The sequence below is a fragment of the Ambystoma mexicanum genome, chromosome 11 (assembly GCF_040938575.1).
Source record: "Ambystoma mexicanum isolate Mex_15411 chromosome 11, UKY_AmexF1_1, whole genome shotgun sequence".
Lineage (NCBI taxonomy): Eukaryota > Metazoa > Chordata > Amphibia > Caudata > Ambystomatidae > Ambystoma > Ambystoma mexicanum.
Window position 1 is genome coordinate 675163476 of NC_090934.1, and position 19624 is coordinate 675183099.

At 45.4% G+C, this 19624-nt stretch overlaps 1 protein-coding gene across 5 annotated transcripts in view; it reads left to right on the top strand.

Annotated features, from left to right (window-relative positions):
• The window catches only part of ARL14EP (ARF like GTPase 14 effector protein), a 153150-nt gene that overhangs the window by 20284 nt on the left and 113242 nt on the right, over nt 1-19624 (top strand). The window lies entirely within an intron of this gene.

The following is a 19624-nucleotide window of genomic DNA, read 5'->3' on the forward strand; positions in this document are numbered from 1 at the left end:
ACAAGCAAGATTAAGGGGTCCTGTTCAATCGGTGGTCCGAATTCTGCGCATCACGCTTGAAGAGGCCACAGCAACCCAGACCAGACCAGCGCCTCCGTGGGAGCCAGGTGAGCGTTACAGTATTTCCCTGATATTCAGTTGGAGACTTTCCTAATCCCCATGATCGAACTATTGTCCATATCCCCTTGATCTTCGGAAACCTTGGGAAATCAAGAGAGGTGAAGTGACGATCTTAAAGCCTGCTTGAATGATGTCAAAATGTCTTTTGAAAAAGTTTAAACTTGATTCTGGCTTGGTCTAGAGGCAGTGTAGCCTTCTCAAGAGCGGGTAATGTGAGCCTATTTATTGGTGTTCGTAACTACATGGGCATCCACGTTTTTTAAGATATGGAGCGTTGGAATGGACTTCTTTGTTAGGCCTGCATAGAGGTTGTTGCAATAGTCCTGTTTAGCTCCTCCATTTACTCACGCTAACGTGGCACAGTTCGCTTCTGATAACAAAGGCCTGATTTGTCTCAAACATAATTGAGTAGTAGTGAAAGAGATGTTCCTGTAGTAATATGATGGACGAGTGCGGACATGTAAGACTGTGCCTGTCAAATATGGCTGCAAGATCTTAAATCGTCAAAAACGTGCTTTCTCAAACGGGCCTTTTCCCTGGACTTTGTGCTATGGTGGTATTGCTGGCTGTTGGCTGTCCTGTTGTTGTCGTCTTTGTTCTGCCAACTGCCCCCTGTCCCTCTTCATACTTTGTGACTATGAGTAACGGTGAACATTTAAATAATGAAGTTGCCAAACACCACATATTGTAACTGAATCTCAGATAAGTGCTAGTGCTCATAAATAAGTCCTAGGGATCAGCCGTACTAAACACCAGCCCAATTTAAGCACTGCCTCATAGTTGCTTTGTGTAAGATAGACTTAACATTTTGTGCTGCCGTCCGTTTGAGGTTTTAAGTTTTGGTTCGATGGTTGCCACTTTGCCAGTTTGGTTCTGCCTGGAGACTTTACATTCCATATTGAGCTAACGTTTTTAAATGTAGTACCTCACTCCTGATAGGACAGCTCCTTTCCGCTCTCCCACACCACAACTTCTACTTTCACCTGACCTATGTGAGAAACCAAAAGGTGTCTCACCCGCTAGTCCCAGGGCAACTTTCAGGGGGCCAGGGCACTGACATCGCCTTAGAATCCAGACCCTGGGGGTGGACTAGGGTGAGAGGATCACTTGAGTGAGGGGTGTTCTGGGAGTGTGACACCTGATGATGCAATGCAGTTCCCCCCTCCCCCCTATAACACATTTACGCCATCCTACCAGGTAGGATACCAGGGCACTGCAACTACACCCCCACCCCCATTGCCCCCTTCCCTACACAAACACTTTACATATACAGCCCGCTCTTGGAGAAAAGTCATACCCGAGCATTGTACCTGACATGTCCCACTACTATGGTCAGGCAATTACTAACTCGCACATTACTTCCATTAAGCTTCCCCACACGGATAAAAGGCAGAGCATGAGACAACACACTGAGGGAGGCAAAGCACACGAAGGGACAGCGCTTTCCAGGCGGCAACTGAATGAGGGGAGAAAGGCGTCAAACGGAGAAGGGAGAGCAAGGAGGGAGATATTGACCTTTCCCGAGAGAAACTGTTACTTTCCAGAAACCTTCAAATTAAAAAGCGTAATGCCAGGAAACTAGACTGAAGAATCCTGTATTGTGTGTCGGAGATACCCGGTTCCCTCCTCCAGGACTGGCCGAGTCGGGGAGCAGGAGCACGTCCTCGGCTCCGTCAAAGTAGCACCAGAGAGATCAACACAGCAGGTGAGTTGGGGAGACCGATACAAGACTGTTCTGTCTTGGAGTCAAGGTTGCAAGCGGCAACATTGTATGAACAACAAAGAATATAAACGTGTGTGATGAAAGATGCGAGTAAAGCTTAATTGCCGATGGATGAACTTTAATATGAATCGGAGAAGCTACGAGACAGAGTAACAGAGTGGTCCGGCACCGCAGGCGTGCTCAGTCGAAGGTCAATGTGCGATGTACAAAGCCAAGAAGTGGCAGAAACCAAAGCAATTAAGTGATGCTTAAATGGATTAAGTGCATTGAATTGGACCTCCGATGGTTTAAGAAAAATCCACTGCACAGTTGAAAGTCTTCTAATTTTGATAACAAAAAGAAAGTGAGATTATAAATTTCGAACCCGATTGAGGGAGACCAATTGTGAACATTGTGTTTAAGGGGCTCCGAGCCGACAGAGGGAGCCCCGTGTTGAACCGTAAATCTGAGAAACTTGTGAATGTTAAAATCCTGATGAGAAAGGAATTTTGTTACGCCAGACCCTCTGCAATAAGAGACTTTTATTGGGAAAGAGACTTATGTTTTCACTGCATCCATTTGGCAGAGAAGCCAGAGTGTGTGCAAAGCTACAGTGTGACATCTTGTCCCGTGCTGAAAACTTCCCAGCAAAATTAGTCAAGGACTGTGCCACCACATTAGTACCCATCATTACTAACTTCGTAAATGCCTCCTTCAACACCATCCCTTCCAACATCAAAGAAGCGCGGGTTACCCCACTCCTCAAACCCACTGTAGATCCCACCATCCTCACTAATTATAGACCCATTTCCACAGTCCACTTCCTCCTTAAAATCCTAGACAAAATTGCCTAGACCCAAGTCCAAGCACATCTCGAAAATAACCAACTATTAGGAGAAAGACAATCAGGTTTCCGCCCTGGACACAGCACCGAAACAGCATTGCTGGATCTAAAAAACCAAATGGACTCGGTCAGGTACTAAGGAAATGTATGTATCTTGCTACTACTTGACCTGTCCGCGGCATTCGATTTAGTAGATCACAGCAAACTGTGCCAAACCCTAGCAAACAATTTCCATTTCTCCAAGGAAGCCACTGAGTGGATCAAATCTTTCCTCTCGGACCGCACATCTAGAGTAGCCATAGGTGATACAGCAGCAGATCCTATTTCAGTTCGATTGGGAGTTCCCCAAGAATCCTGCCTCTCCCCAACGCTCTATAATGCATATACCAAATTACTCTTTGCAGCCTTAGATGCAATGGGAGTAATTTACACCAACTTTGCTGACGATACACAAATACTTATCCCCGCAACCTAGAACAGGACACCGTCTGTGTGAACAAAATATACGCCATCATCCAGAACTGGATGGCAGCCAATAGTTATGCCTAAACAGAGATCCTCCTAGTAGGATCTCCCACCCGACTAGCCAAGCTCCACCCACAATATAAAACCATTGATAATACCCCTATCCCAATTTCAAAATAAGTAAAAACTCTTGGGGTTTACTTGGACTCAAGTCTAACTTTGTGTAAACATATCGGTGCCCTTGCATCATCCACAGCCTTTACCACCAAACTTATCACACTGAGTCGCCCATTCCTTACTCAACAAAATTGCATCACACTTGCAAGTGCCCTCATCCTAACCAAAATTGACTACTGTAACATACTCCTATTAGGTACCTCTAAAGAAAATATCAATAAAATGCAATTACTCCAGAACAAAGCCCTAAGATCAGCTTTAGGCATAAGAAAAATGGACCACATATTGCACCACAGGAGAGAGGCACACTGGTTACCTATCCAAGCCAGAATACTCCACAAAACGCTCACACTCGCACACAAATGTGTCACAGGTGACACCCCATATACCTTAACAAATGCTTAAACCGTAAAGCTACAACCAGAACCCTTAGATCCAATGCTAACTTACATCTACACATCCCACGTTGCAAAAACGTAAGAACAGGTAGCTCTAGCTTCACTGTAGCAGCTGCTAGAATGTGAAACACTCTCCCAGCCAATATCAGTAATGAGCCATCCCTGAACAAATTTAACAACCTCTTCAAAACCTGGCTCTTTAATAAATACTAACTTCTACTGTCTCCTACTCCTTGTAAATATTCTGTACCATTGTAACTATTGTACATGTAACATCTAAGTCCAAGTATATGTGTAAATTGTACATGCAATTACTAATTCTAAGCATACTTGTAACTACGCCGTGATACCCTTGGGTTTGGGCGTACAACTAATCTAAACAAAATTAAAAATAAGGGAAACCAACTGCTCAACTATCCTGACATATTGTTTCTTGAACACTTTTCTTTTGCATGCATCGTTTTCCCACACCATTTGTATTTAGAAGTAAGGATTGGCGATAGGTTTATTAGTATATGCCCTTTATTTTGAGAGACTACACTAGGCCTGTTATTATTAATTGATGGTCGTAGTTTACTCCCATCCTTAGATTTAGGATTAGACATTCAGCAACCCATAGAAGTTAAATAAACACCCTTGAACTGTGATCCATTTTCTGCAGAAAGAGGTTGTTCCTAAGAATTCCCTTACTACTTTCTGGGTAGTTGGAACTGGCATTTTTAGTATGGTTTGTATTCTCTGTGGGTACCATCGTCTCTCCCCTTTTGCCAAAAGGTGGCCTATGCAAGTGGACTGCTGCTGGCAGAATTGCAACTTATTAGGGTACACCTTATGACCCAGGGGAGCTAGAAATTGTAACGTGCACATGGTACAATCCACATACCCTTCCCTGGTCTCTGCAGCTATAAGTAAGTCATCGGCATATTGCAATAACACCATACCTGGGGATGGGAGAAATGTATCTACCTGTTTTTTCAAGGCCTGACTAAATGCTTGGACTTTCTGTGTATCTGTGTTAAATCAATGACATTAAAAAAACCGTGCAGACGGCGGAATAATAGTAAAAAGTGATGTCATGTCTGAGACAACTGGGAACTGGGGGTATAACAATTTTATTGATGGTGCGCAAATCTGCCACAAATCTCCAAAGAGTGAACCTTCTTTGCCATTCTTCTTTTTCTGAACGGGTAAAATTGGGCTGTTGCATTGGCTACCTGCTATCTCCTTGACTATGCATTTAGCCAGTAAGTCCTGAATCGCTCCCCTTATCCCTGCTAATCCTTCCTGGAATATCCTATATTGGGGTATCCTTTGTTGAATGGCATCGGGTTTGACACACATTCGTATTGAATCTATCTTCATGTAGCCCCCCGTAATTTTTGCCTTTTGCCCACACGTTATCATTTCCCTCCTTCAATTAGGGCGGTAAATAGTTAAGTGACAGCAACATAGCATTTGGCAAAAGATTCAGCAGAACAAGTGAGGTAGACACTGTCAGGAGAGCACTAGATGTTTGCATGCAGGTGTAGTCCGGCGTCCACCAATTGGAGCATAATAAAAACCACATACTCAAAAAGTAGAGCAACACCAGACAAGAAGCAACACTGTTTATTACAGCTGGGTGAACACAAATCAAACAGAACAGTGGATAGGCTCTGATCGAGATTCTGACATCTGAATGAAATACGAACAGTAGCTTTATAGCAAGAAATACAATGGTTGGAAATCCATCGAAACACTTGCAAGTTGCAGAATTCACTGTTTCTATGTTTCCGAGGGATTTCATTGGTTTGTGGACATCACCTTCTTGAGGTTTACGTTTATTAATTGAAGCAAACAATACCTCCCCATGTGGTAGCACATTTATTCACACTGCCACCCTGGAACAACTTGTTATTACTGAAGCAAGATTTGTGCTGCCCGCCGGAACGTGAATACACTGCCATTGGTCAGCACCATTGAGAACGGAACACGAGACACTGTGCAGCTGGTGGAAAAAAGGAGATTCACACGATACCTGTTGGTCGATGACCTTCGCAAACTCTGTGGTAGATACTTTGGAGGCTGGCCACCCTCCCAGAGCTCAAGAACTTGCGGTCTGATTGGTTCTCCCTGGAATGCCACTCGTCCAGTGTTACTTTACCACAGCCACCTGCTGATGGGCATCGGTGGTCATGTGACCGGCACACTGGTACAGTGCTGCCGTGCAGGGTGGCGAGTTTTGTTGACTGCCCTGTAATTACATCACCTTGTTTTAGTTATGTTGTTTTTGTCATGATGAGTAGCTTAAGCCCCACCCCCTTTGCAGAGCCCTGGTGTATTGATCACGTGTTTAAGATCAAGGTTTCCCAAGTTCAATCCGCCCGTGGGATTTCCCACTACGTGGGTCCATGATGGTGCTATTTCTGTCCCCCCTCCCCTTTAGCTAATCATAGGACAGTATCTTGGACTGTGTATACACTCAATGCATCACTATCTCCTACCAATCCTGGAAAATCCCTTTGTACTGTGACTTAAAATACCTATATCATTTCCAAGTAGCTTCCCCAACTGTCCCCCTTAGGTGCGTTCCCCTGTCTGTGCTGAATTAGCACCCTTAACACATTCCCACCCTTCGATCGATCTTTCGATTCACATTTCTGTCCCTCTCATTTCTTCTCCCTTTTCCACACCCTTGTTACCCTGGTCATGTCCCCTTCCTCCTCATATCCATCCAATATCTTCCCCAAAAATCAGTATCCTTGTTCCATCAAGTGAACACGCTCCCCATGATGCTTCATAATTTTCCAAGTTACTGCAAAAATTATTTCTACTCCATTCTCTCTTTCATTCATACTGGGGTGATCGTCACCGAATACCTCCTTGACCTTCATTTTCTGTAATGCTGTTATGTAACTATTGTTCTGCTGGTGGCATTTGCACCAATGGATGATCAGACGACCGAAGCAGGTAGTGATGAGGATCGTGACAAGCAGAGGGACAGTTACATTAATGCTGCTACAAGCCAGTTGGGTACCCAGGTGACTAATGAATCCAGCCATGTTGCTGATTCAATGTCTTGCGTTTCTTTTGCCATTCTCTCGTGTATGGTTATTTCCTCTTCTTCGTCTGCCATTAGTGGGAATTGTGGTACAGTGCCCTATCTTATAGCACACCCTCCCTCCATCGCTGTCATAAGATAGAAAACGCTTTTGGAGGATTATTAATCGTAGGGCCTGTAGCTTTTCACGCACCATGTTGAGTCCCTTTTCGGTTGCATTTGCCAGTTGAAGCAGTTCGTAACGTGTGATCTGCAACCACTTTGCATTGGTTGCCGCTTGTACCCCAGGAAGGAGGAGAGGGTCAAAAAAGAAAGATGCTTAGTGTAAAAATTTCAGATAGGGTGGAACGTTCTCTAGGGTCTTGGTGGATTCCACCGAGATGTAGTTGCTGCTGGCACTTTTCTTCCTTGTTGTTTTGTTTTTCTTTGTATTTCTGCTGCCACTTTCTCCTTATAAGCGAACAATTCATTGAGTGGCATCAAGTGTGTGTGTGGGGCGCAACTAAGGTAGGATTATGCAGGGTTACCAGTGCGCACACCCCCTTCCAGTCTGGTGCTAGCTGGGCGTATGCTCTTTCCACACACCCACCAGGTGTCCCTCACAGCTGTAGTCCCCTTTTTTCAATGGTGCAATGTCCATCGTCGCCCTGCAATCAGTATTCGTCCCTAGCATTATTGTCCCATTTGCTCTGAAACACAAATAATACTGTGTGAGTGGCTTTGTTTTCTGGACGTGTGTTTTCGTTGATCTGTAAAGCATGCACGTAACTGTTAAAAATGTTCTTACATCCTGCATTTATTTTCCTAACCACCCTTTCTTCAAAACCCACCAGTCCTGCGCAGCACGCACTGTGCCATTCCCCTTTTCCACTGTGCAGCACCGAACCCTGGATTTGTATCAAGGGTCTAGTGCGGCACCATGGCTCATCATACCCATTTCAGAACCAGGTGCTTTCTCCTCTCCGAGCCATACTTTCTAGTGATATGAAGTTGTGCTCCTACACCTGCTCCCCCTCATTTATCCACTTTACTTCCACTATATGCCCTACCCATAGTTCTGTACAAAGCCATATGTACCAGACATCCTCCCTCTTCTGCTGTCACCTCTTGTGGCAAGAATTGCTTCAGCATTCTAGTAAGGTGTGGGATGAGTGAGCACACATAGCATGTACTATTGGTGCTCCCCTGCCCCACCTTCTTCATTTCGGCATACCATACATTTTTTGAGGCCAGGTCCACTCCCTCCCCGACAATTTTGTGGAATTCTGTTGGGTTAGTTATGCTTCGCTTCGTGCGTGTCTCCCTATCACCATCAGCTGCTGGGCCCAAGTTATCCTTATGTGCTAAATGCCGGAAAAGGAGACAGAAAACAAAGATGCAGAACAATATAACCCTTTTTACATTTACCCCACTGTTCTCTTTAATCCCACCCCCTTTTCTTTTCTCTTGTCCAACCTCTATTTCTGATGCGTGTCTTCTGTAACACTTTATTATAGTATAACATGTTAATGTAATTTGGCTGATGCTCCCCATCAAGTGATTACTCCTATTCCCGAAGGGCTGCTGGTATCACGACGCACGTCTGAGTGGTGAATCCAGGCACGTCTTTCATTTATTTTCACTGCCAAGGGTGTTGAGAAGACTACTTCAAAAGGACCACAAAACCGAGGCTCTTTCCACTTTTTTACTATTTTTCGAATAACACTGTTCGATGTTGGTTCACTCACTTGTAGATTGCTGGACCTGGCAGGAGATGTAGCGAAGCACAATGTTCATCTCAATTAAATAGGCTTTCATTTCATTGCCAAGGATTTCTGAGCTAGGGTTAGCATTTCAAATTGAACGTATAGGAGGGACTGGCGCATGTATTCACCTTCCCGCTACAATTTCATGCAGAGTAAGATGATGCTCTGCAGAAGGTGAATTTCGAAGGCTGAAAAGTGCAAGAGGGAAGCAAAAAAAAAAGACAATTTTGGCACAAAGTAGTTGTTAGCTAAGCCAAGTGCTCCTTTTAGTAATCCATTAAATCTCTCCACAATTCCATTTGCCTGCGGCTGGTAAACTGTGCAAAGTATGTGTTTGATCCCTAAGAGATGTGTTCTCTTGTCGAAGAGATCGTTGGGGAAGTGTTGGCCCCAATCTGACCTTTATCTCCTCACATACGCCCCATCTTGGGAATACTTCCCTCACAAGGAACTTCGCCGCAGATTTTGCATAATTCCTGGCATAGTGCCCCGCCTCAAGCCAATGTAAAATGGACAGACTCCTACGATTAGGTACCTGAAGAAGGCCCATCTTTCTTGCATGTCGACACAATCGACATGCAAGTGCCGGAAGGGCCCTTCTGGCCTTGGTATTGGTCAGACAGTATATGGACATAACTATGGCCAGACAGAAACTGGTTGCAAACCATACAATTTCCCATGAACGCATTCACTCCCTCATGTATGTTTGGAACGTACCATCCCTCACTCAATTCTGCAGCTATGCTTTCTTTGGACGCATGGGTGGGGCAATGTAGCTGTTCTTAAGCCACATTTAACAATTTTCTGAGCATTACAGCCTTCCCTGTTCGTCTGCCGCCAAATCAGGCCCTTTATTGACAGTGAACATCCTCTTTTTATCCACACTCTTTTCCTCTTTTCATACCTCTCCTTGTAATTCTATTATGTGTACTATGTGGAGCGTGTTAAAATTGTCCTCCCTTTTTTCCTCCCCACTCTTTTTCCTTTCTGCTGCGATAAGTGGCCCCTTTTCCCCTTTTCTGGGGTACCACTGAATTCCCACTCCCTCTGGTAAATATGCTGCTGCTTTTGCCTCTCTGTCAGCCATTTTGTTCCCCATTAATATCCTGTCATGTTTTCCTGTGTGTGCGGGGCATTTTATTATCGCCACCTCTACTAGAACTTTTAGGGCCTCAATTCTTTTAGTAGTTCTGCGTGTTGTACGGGTGAACCGTCTCTTCTTTTGAATCTCCTCCTTTCCCACTGTGCCAGTCCTGAATGGATAGTTTACGTGACCTAGGCGGAGTCGGAAAAGATGTTTGCTGCATGCCCCTCCATCATTTTTAGTGCCCTTATTGCCACTAATTCTGCTGCCTGTCCTGAATAATGCAAAGGTAGTCTCTACTGAGATGCTATTACATATTCCCCGTTTATGCAGCACACTACTGCCGCACTAGTATGTCTCCTCCCTGTCTCTGGGTCAATACTTGATAACCTGTCCATATTTACCATGTCTGCTCCTGCTATTTCCTCCTCTTTCACCTGTACGTTCCCTTCCATCCTGTCAATGTGTGTTAAACAATCATGTGTGTAATCCCCTTCCTGTAGTGGTTCTGTTAGGTAGATTGCTGGGTTTGCACTTCGGTAACTTACCACCTCTATGGTTTGGTTGGTTAATATGACCTCATATCCCGATGCTCTTTGGGTAGTTAGTGTAATTTTTGATTTCTCAAGAATGGCGAATGAGTGTTCCATGTAAAATACCTTGGACACCCCATGGTAAAAGTTGATACCTTCTCAATTGCAAACTCTGCAGCCGCATACGTTTGTTCGCTAGGGAAGTGTCCTTGCGTTACTGGGTCTAACCTTCCACTATAGTAAGCTAGTGGTTGATGTCCCTGCAGCCTCTATTGTGTGAGGACAGCCGTCATCACTGAACCATCGGAATGTGAGAACAAATAGAATTATTCGCTGTAATTTGGGGAAGCCAACATTGGTGCATGTGCCTGTCCCTCTTTTAGCTCTTAACTTTCATTTCTGATATCCATTTTATGTCCCTCTTATTTTTTTGTGCTTCCTTAAGGCCATGTAGTAGCAGTTTAGTAAATGTGGCCTAATCAAATACCCATGCTTTGCAATAATTACATAGACCTAGGAACCTCTGCATCTCTTTCACCGTTTGTGGGCAGGTGTTGGAATTAATGGCCTGTGTCCTTTCTGGTGGTGTTCTACGCTCTTTAATGGATATTATTTGCCACAGGTACACAATCTCTTCTAGATATACTCTAATGTTGCCTTATCCACCTTGTACCCTTTCTCTGCAAGTAGTGACAAAACGTGTACTGACTACACTCTTCTTCTGTCTCACTGCATATTAGCAGATCGTCAACATAATTGAATCACAGTGCTTGATGTTTACACATTGCATAGATCCATTTGTATTATCCTGTTGAAAATATTGGACGATTCGCAGTACCCCTGGGGCAAACGTGTGGGTTCTGTGATACGTGAAGGCGGTCCGATATCTTGAGTCTGGGTGCAAAGGTATAGAGAAGAAGGTATTTTTCAAGCCAATGACCTTCGCTGGGATATTGTACAATATGGTGGCAGGGTTTGGAACTACAGGACCTTCTGCTTTCACCACTTAATTTAGGGGGTGAAAATCATGGATGAAACGCCATGACCGTTATCTGATATATTGCCGTGTTACAGGTTGATGTTTGAATTGTGCCTTGCTGCCATAATGATGATGCATGTAAAGTGGAGTATATCCCTTCATCTGCTTTTCTGATCATTGGGTATTGTTGTGCCCGGGGCAGCGGGCCCCTTGTTTTAATTTTACTGCCCAAATCCCTTTCATTACCCCCACATCAGGAGGTCCCTTGGCCCACAACTCTCATCGGGCACCTTTTTGAGATCTTGCTCTATTTATTTTCCCTCTTCACTAATTATGCCAGAACGGCACAATTTTTTTCCAATATCTGAACTAGGCACGGTATCTGTATCTGGAACACCATCTACCCTTCCTCCTCATCGGCGAACAACTGTTCATCCGATAATCCTGTATGTCAAGGTGGGGGTAAGTGCGCAGCACTGTCCGCCTCTGCATGTTGTAATTGTCTGTTCCACACAGAATCGCCATGTCTTTGCATATTACTGCTTCTTCCAGCTGTAACACATTTGTTTTCCCCTTTGTCAACTTTCTGGCACTGTGATCTGAGAAGGGATTCCGAAGCCAGTCGGAACATCTTCCCCTTTATTCCCAGGACCAATTCTTGTAGAACTTCGACCCCGTACAGGAACATGCTGTGGTATAGGGGCTGTGCTCGCAAGGTGCTTTGTGCGTGAGCTACCAAGAGAAGAGCTGCTACCTGGGCATAGTAAATGCAGGGCAAGGAGCACACCACCCTTTTCTCTGTGAATGATCTGGTTGCGTTCAGTTTGCTGAGCAGGTCTCTCCCTAAGATATCGATGGGTTTGTCTTTGGAGTACAGTAAGGGAGCTGCAAGGTGTTGTATAGTTCAGCCTGCTACTGTGGGCGGCTCGACCATCACTGGGACCGATACCCCGCTGGCGGTAGTCCTTCCTTAGGGCTGCACTCCTCTTTGCTGTGCTGGCATCTTTGCTGGTTGCATCTGCCCTGGTGGATACTGCATCTGCCCTGGTGGATACTGCATCTGCTGCCACTGGAGCCCCTGCTGTTGCGCTACCTGGATTGCCTGTGTCTGCTGCATAAATGGACAGATGTCTGCCACGTGTCCCATGTTCTGACATATGTAGCACGGTCCGAAAACTCTGTATCCTGTTCCTCGATTAGCCACCCCCCCATCCCCGTTGTGAAAACCCTCTTCATATATGGAAGTATTTCCCTGTGGTGGTGGTCCCCATTGTGGTCCATACCGCATCTGCATGTACCCTCCTTGTTGCAGTGTTTGTCCTATGGGAAACTGTCAATGTAGTGCTCGCATCACGGCTGCGGCTTGCACTAACGGTGCTCCTTCCATGGTGTATTTGGCCAGTTTCTTTTGTACTAATTAGGTTTCTGCCTTCGCTGCATTCTCTGCTGCCTTCCTCTCACTTTCCTGCTTCCTCTTCTATCATTGCTTGTATTTCGGGCCAGCTTTTAGCTTCTATACCCACTACCTTGTCCAAGGAAGCCTGTATTTCTGTTGGCATCCTTTTACTAGTATGTGATAGAACAATGGTATGCATTCGTCCCAGGACCTTCGCGTCTCTTGGGTCCATAAATCCTGAACTCACTTTATATATTCAGATGGGTCATTGTCACCTTTCATTTTGTAAGGCATCATTGTTCCCAGGTCATAGCTGTCTGGATACATGCTCTTTAAAACTTCCCAGACATGTGCTTGACAATTCTTAAATGCAGCTCTGTCCTGAGCATTGGTGCTCAATTTCACTCCTTTATAGCCAGGCTGATTCCACATTTTGTCTGCCTGTTCTCCTATAATTGCGGCAAACAAACGTTTCATATCCCCCTATGGCTAGCGTCGCCCCGCTGTCTTTTTCTCGAGCCCCTTTATCAAGTTACTGGCCCCAGCTACGAGGGAGGGCAGGCTACATATTGGGTGTTCTCGGTCCATTGTTTGCCAGGGCACATAATGGGCTCGCCCTTGTCCCTTCTGTAGTAACAACATTGCCTGTATCTTCGGTCCCGTCACTCCTTCTTTGACAGCTTGTGTTAACCCCATTTTTACCTTCCCTGTCACAAACGTCACTGTCCTGTCCTTTCCACTTTTTTCTTCCCCTTCAGCTAAGTTTGTTGGGTATCCATTCGCTGCTGTCCCTATCACTCAATTCGTCTCTTGACAACCCTTTGTCTAAGGCTGCGTCTTCCTCATCCCCTTTACTGTTTTTTTCGTTTCTTCTTCTTCGTCCTCCCCATCTAATTTGAATCTTATTGTTCCAGATAACCATTCTCACTTCCTCCTCTGTCACCCGTTCCGCCTCACTAAATAACCCATCCACCTGTTGGCGCGTATTCTTTTCAATGTCTGCTAGATATTTTCTTTCACCCTGCATGTGCATCTAATCTTTTTGTGCTTTTTTTCCCCCTATTGCTTTCCTCTCGTCTCCCTTTTGAGGTTTACCGCCGATGGATAGTATACCCGGTGGCTGGTCGCAAGGTGGGATATAACCGTTGGGATGGGGACAGTGAGCTCTCTCCTCCCCCTCCGTCTGTCTTTTCTTCTTCTTTTTTCAATTTTTCCCTTTTGGTCCCCTCGTATAATTTCTAGAGACCCAGTATGTTTTGCCTCCTTACCTTAGCGCCTTTATATTTTAATAGGTATGAGGACATATACTCTATTGTCTTACTGTCAAATTTCCCTTCCCCTGGCCACGCATGGAAACAGTGTCCTGCAGTCTCCCTGGCCCACTGAAAATTGTATTTTAATAGTTGATCACGATACTGGGGGAACTTGTGGCACATGTGGTCTAGGGGGCTGTCCACACAAGCCATTATTACCTTTCTTTTTATTCTACTACCCTGTGTTCCCCTTCCTTCTGTTCTCCCAACTCTTCCCCTCTTTTCTTCCCAATCACTCCTCTCAACGTCCTCTCTGGCCCTCTCCACATGCCGTAGCAGACACTCCACTCGTTCGCGATGGCCCTCTCCACAGGCCCAACGACGCGATGTTAGTACTTACCAGCCATCTCCGCGGGCTCACTGTTCCCTATGTTGGCGCAAGAATATCCAGTGCCTAACCATGCATCACCAAGCCTGCTGTTTTACACAAGATGCCTCTTGGTGCTGACTCGTCCATCACAAGCCCTAACTACTGAATGACTCCTAACTACCACATGTGTGTCCCTCTGTACAAAAGAAACCAAAACAACTTGTACCCCAATGGCGCATCTATACAATCGTCTGCACTACGTGCCACTCCTGCTCTACCGCAGATGTGTCCACACCAGCGCCCATTCCCTATTGTGTGGTACGCTCTAATATCTACACTACTATAGCCGATCATCCTGCCTTCTCCAGGGATGCGTCCAATACACTGTAAAAAGAATCTGCCCCCTGTAGGCATGTACTATTGCGCAACGTCTACTTGTACGGTTATACTCAGTCCTGTATAATTTCACGAGTCCCCTTGGCAGTGAGCCTCCACTGTGGGCTCACCCATCCACTGAGCGCAGAACGGCAGGCACTCTGGACCTGGCAGACCATTGCGAACTCGGCGTCTGCAGAGCCTCCTCAGTGATGTGCAGTGAACAGGTCTGCGGTTGCCAGACACGCGCCCCCAGGGAGGGCAGCCTGGATACCCTCAGTGGTCGGGGGAGAACTGAGACATTTAGTTGGTGCTTCCAAAAATGGAGTGGGGGTCTACCAATTCAAGCACAATAAAAACCACATACTCAAAGTAGAGCAACACCGGGCAAGAATCATCTCTGTTGATTACAGCTGGGTGATAGTGAAGACAGACCCAAGTGATCCCAGTTCATGGGGGTTTATTGAATTTCAAACTGGTTGGTTAAACGCCTATCTAAACCTAAATCTAGGGATGAGAGCAAGCTACGGCCATCAAATAACGCAGTCCTAGTCTAGTCTGTGTCAAAATAAAAGGGTCTGTACTAATAAACCTATTGCCAATCCTTACTTCTAAATACAAAAGGGTGTGGGACAATGGTGTATGCAAAAGAAGTGTTCAAGAAATATGTCAGTACAGTTGAGCAGTTGGCTCCCCTTCACCACGTTTTCAGCACTGATCAAGGCGGCACGTTCGAGCTTCGCACATACTCTGGCTTCTCGGCTACGAGGCTACAGTTCAAAGCACAGACGTCAGGCCCGTCTGTCAAAGCCTCATTTGTGAGAAGTCTCTTACTGCAGAGGGTCTGTCGTAACAAATAAAAAATCTCAAAGTTCCGTTCTTATCAGGATTCTCACATGCACAAGTTCTCGCTTTCAATGTTCACACTTGGTCTCCCCCTTTCGGGCCCGGACCATGGATCCCCCTCGTTTGGGTTCGGATCTTTTTATTATCAAAATCAAAGACTTTTGAATGTGTGATGGGTTTTGCTTACAGTCGCAAGACCACTTCAATTCACTTCAAACAGTTGTTTTCATCAATCTTCTACAATTTCTCTTGGCGGGATACCTTACAGAGACCTTTCAGCACATTCATTGTGCCTGACCACTCTGTCAACAATATTGTATCTTGCTTTCTCAAGATCAAACATTCATCAGCAGTTTAGTTTTACTCGCGTCTTTCATCACACGTTTAACAATGTTCATTCCAGCGCTCGCTATACAACGTTGCTGCTTGCAACCTTGACTTCAACACAGACCGGTCTTGCTTCGGTCTCCCCAACTCACTGGCTGTGTTGATCTCTTTGTTGCTTATTTGAGCCAAGGACGATACCACAGCGACTGCTGCTCCTCTCAGCCTTGGTCAGTTACAAGGGAGGGCCCTTGTTATCTTCAACACACAATGCAGGATTCTTCAGACTGGTTTCCTGGCCTTACGCTTTCTGCTTTAAAGGTTTATTGATAGTAACGGCATCTTGCTTAAAAGTCAAGGGAATTTCCCTTCTTACGAACCCTTCTGGGTTTGCTGTCTTTCTCCCTTCGTTCAGCTGCCGATTCGAAACTGCTTTACCTTCGTGTGGTTTGCCTCGCGCAGTGTGTGCTCACGCCTTTTATCCGTGTGGGGAAGTTTAATGGAAGTCAGGTGTGAGTGATTGTGAGTAATTGCCTGACTTTGCCTGTCCATAGTAGCGGGACATTTCATGTACACTGCTCTGTTGTGAGTCTGTTTTCTCCCAGAGCGGGCTGTCCATGAGAAGTGAAAGGGGGAGGGGGCAAGGGTCCAATGTATCCTACTAGGTAGGATGGGGGTAAAGTTTTTAAGGGGGGACGGATACACCTCTTGCCATCTGGTGTCCCACTCACCGAAGGCCCATCACCCAGGTGATCTCCTGCACTGGTCCACTCCCAGGGTCTGAATCCAAAGGCGATGGCCGTGCCCTGGCCACCTGAGAGAGAGCTCCACAGGGACTAGCGGGTGAGACACCTTCTGGTTTCTCACAGTGAGCACAAATCAAACAGCAGTGGATAGGCTCTGCTCGAGAGGCTGACATCTGAATGAAATACCAACTGTAGTTTTGTATCAAGAAATACAATGGACAGACACTTGCAAGTTGGAGATTTCACTTTTTCTGTTTCCCGGGGATATCATTGGTTTGTGGACATCACCATCTCGAAGTTTATGTTGATTAGTGAAGGGTAATTGAAGCAAACAATTTAACCGTTTCCCATTACAATACATCCCCTATGTGGTACCACATTTTTTCAGGCCCCACCCCAGAAGAATTTATTACTAAAGTAACATTTGTGCTGACCGTCGGAACATGAATACACTGTCATTGGTTGGATAATGACCTTTGCAGACTCTGTGGTAGATACTTTGGAGGTTAACTTCCCCAGAGCTCAAGAACTTACTGTCTGATTGGTTCTCCCAGGAAAGGCCACTCCGACCAGTGTTCCCTTCCCACAGCCGCCTGCTGATGGGCATAGGCTATCATGTGACCGGCACAATGGTACAGAGCCAGCCTCCCCGCTGCTGTGCAGGGCGGCTAGTTTGGCTGACGGCCTTATAATTATAGATCGAGGTTTCCCCGGTTCAACCTGCCCCGAGGGATTTCCCCACAACATGTCTCTGTGATGGCACTGTTTTTTTATCCTTCCCCCTTCTTTAGCTAATCACAGGACAGTATCTTGGACTGTGTATACACCCAAATTCATCATTAGCCCCTACTGTTCCTGTACAAAGGCTTCACCGGGGTGTCTGTGGCTTAAAATACCTGTATCATTTACAAGTAGCTGCCCCCCGCCCCTCCTCTTTACTCGCGCAGTTGTTGGGTGCGTCCTGGTTCTGAATTGGCACCTTTAACACACAGATGTTTCAGCAAATCAGTTGCCTGAAGATTTAAAGCGCATTTATCTGTTACAGAGCCATGCAGGAAATGGGTCCAATTTGGAACCGTATGGGCTCTGACACTGGACATCGGACTGGGTCATTTGAGAATCTTACTGAGGTGTTAATTTTCCCAGAGATGGGTATTGAAGGCACCAACTTATGAGAAATGGAATTCTTAGTCGCTCATTTATCTAACAAAGTCCTCTTCTCATCTATGCATAATTAGGCCTGCATAATCCACTGGTATTTGAACCCTTCCTTTCCCCTCTCCTGGGCACCCCTATGTTCTATAATCTTCAGGAAATGGTTCATCTTCATAATAGGCTCATGCAGAATATTGCTGGCTTGTCTAAGATCAAAATAATAAACTGCCCCTGTCTTTGACCATTCGTTGTATCCTCATTAGGCAATACTACACTTCCTTGAGCTACTCCTTGTTCCATCAACCTACCTCTCCCTCTTCGTCTGAGTGGGCATTCCCGAATCCAATGGTCCGGGCTTTTGCAATAATGACACCCATTGTCCACTATTCCTTCCCTGTCTGCGGGTGGCACACTTACCCCCTCGCTCTGTACATTCCTCTTCCCCTAAACATTCCTCTTCCTCTTTCAGGAAATGCTCGTTCCTTTAATGCCCTTGTCTTTAACTCCTTACATTTTCTTTCCTTTTCCCCTTTCTCCTTAAGATGCTTGTTTGCACAAAATCTGGCCAAAGTGAGAATCTGAGCAGTAGTCAGGGTGGGCCAGGTGCACTTGTATGTTTGTATGTCGTTTCTAAGGTGTGGAAGTAATCCTTCTGCAAAATGAGAACAGAACGCTTTCTGTCCTTCCACAGTTGTCAAATCCATAACATTATATGGAGATAATGCCGCCTCCTTCCTAGTGAAATATTTTTCTACTGATTCAGCTTACTGCCTTCAGGAAGTTAGTCTATCCCAATTCATCTGTTTTCTGGGAACTATTTGCTCTATTCTTTTTAGTTCTGGGTTTAAAAAAAAATAAAAAAAAATAAAAATTGCACTGTGAAAGTATTTAAAATTGCATTGTGATAGCGAGGCCTTTTCCCCGTTATACAGGACTCTGGAATTTGGGTGTGTTTCTAGCAAACTTCTACCATTGTCTGAGTGCCTGTCTTGTCCAGTTGTCTACTACTGTCTCGTCTCTGTTTCGGCCCCTTCCTGCGTCCTTCCCTAGTGTTCTCCCCTCGCGCTGGACTGGGCATAAATCCAACATCCGGACCAAAAGCCTGAGATCACCTGTGGCAATGCACTTTGTGGAAGCGAGACATTCTATTGTCCGATTGAAGTGTATGATTTTAGAACAAGTCAAACTGGGTCCGAGAGGGGGAGATGTACAAAAGAGACTACTCCAGAGGGAGATTAGTTGGATTGACTCAGCCCAAGGGGCATGAATTGTGAATTTAATCTAATGCGTTTTCTCTAATGCATTCCATGTTGATCCAGTGTTTGTGCTTTTAATAGTGTTTTTAACTGAGTAATGCAGTTTGTTTAGATATCATACATCTGGACAAGAGTGCGTACTACTATGAATTTACATCTAAGCAACAATAAGTATGCAGGGCTTTCATTTTGACCCCTACACATACAACTCAATGTTTTGATTCTGGCTGTGGTCCTGCAGATTGTGAACTGGTCGGTACCAGGAGTTTCATTGAATAACTCTGTAACATGATGGACCTGTGGTATGGCGATGTAATATGAGTCTTCAGCAACTGTATCACTCATTCAAGAATGTGAACGGCAAAACCGGCAGGGTGACCAATTGAATCCTCTAGCAGATTGGAATACTGATTGCTACAAAGTATATCACTCAAGGTGCAATGGAGAGTATAGTTTTAAGAAAATAACCATCCTGATTATTGTTGACAACCAGTTGACAACTTGTTTGACAGTCTATGAGGGTACGATGCAGGCGGGTGCCTGAGCATCGACCCACCTGTGAAGACTGTCACTCTTCTGTAATCAAGCGGGGGGTAGGGGCACTAAGCAGTCTTTGACTGCAATTTTGCCCCTCCGCCTGCCACTCTTAATCCAACTATACCTCCTCTCTGAGTTATTTTACTAGACCCGGCGTACCTGACCGAATTGACTCATTATACTAGATGGTGTTATTGGTTATTAAGCCAGTCTCACTGGCACGCTGATCTGGGAAGGGATGTGGATACACTACACGAGAACGGCAATGCGGCGCATGCT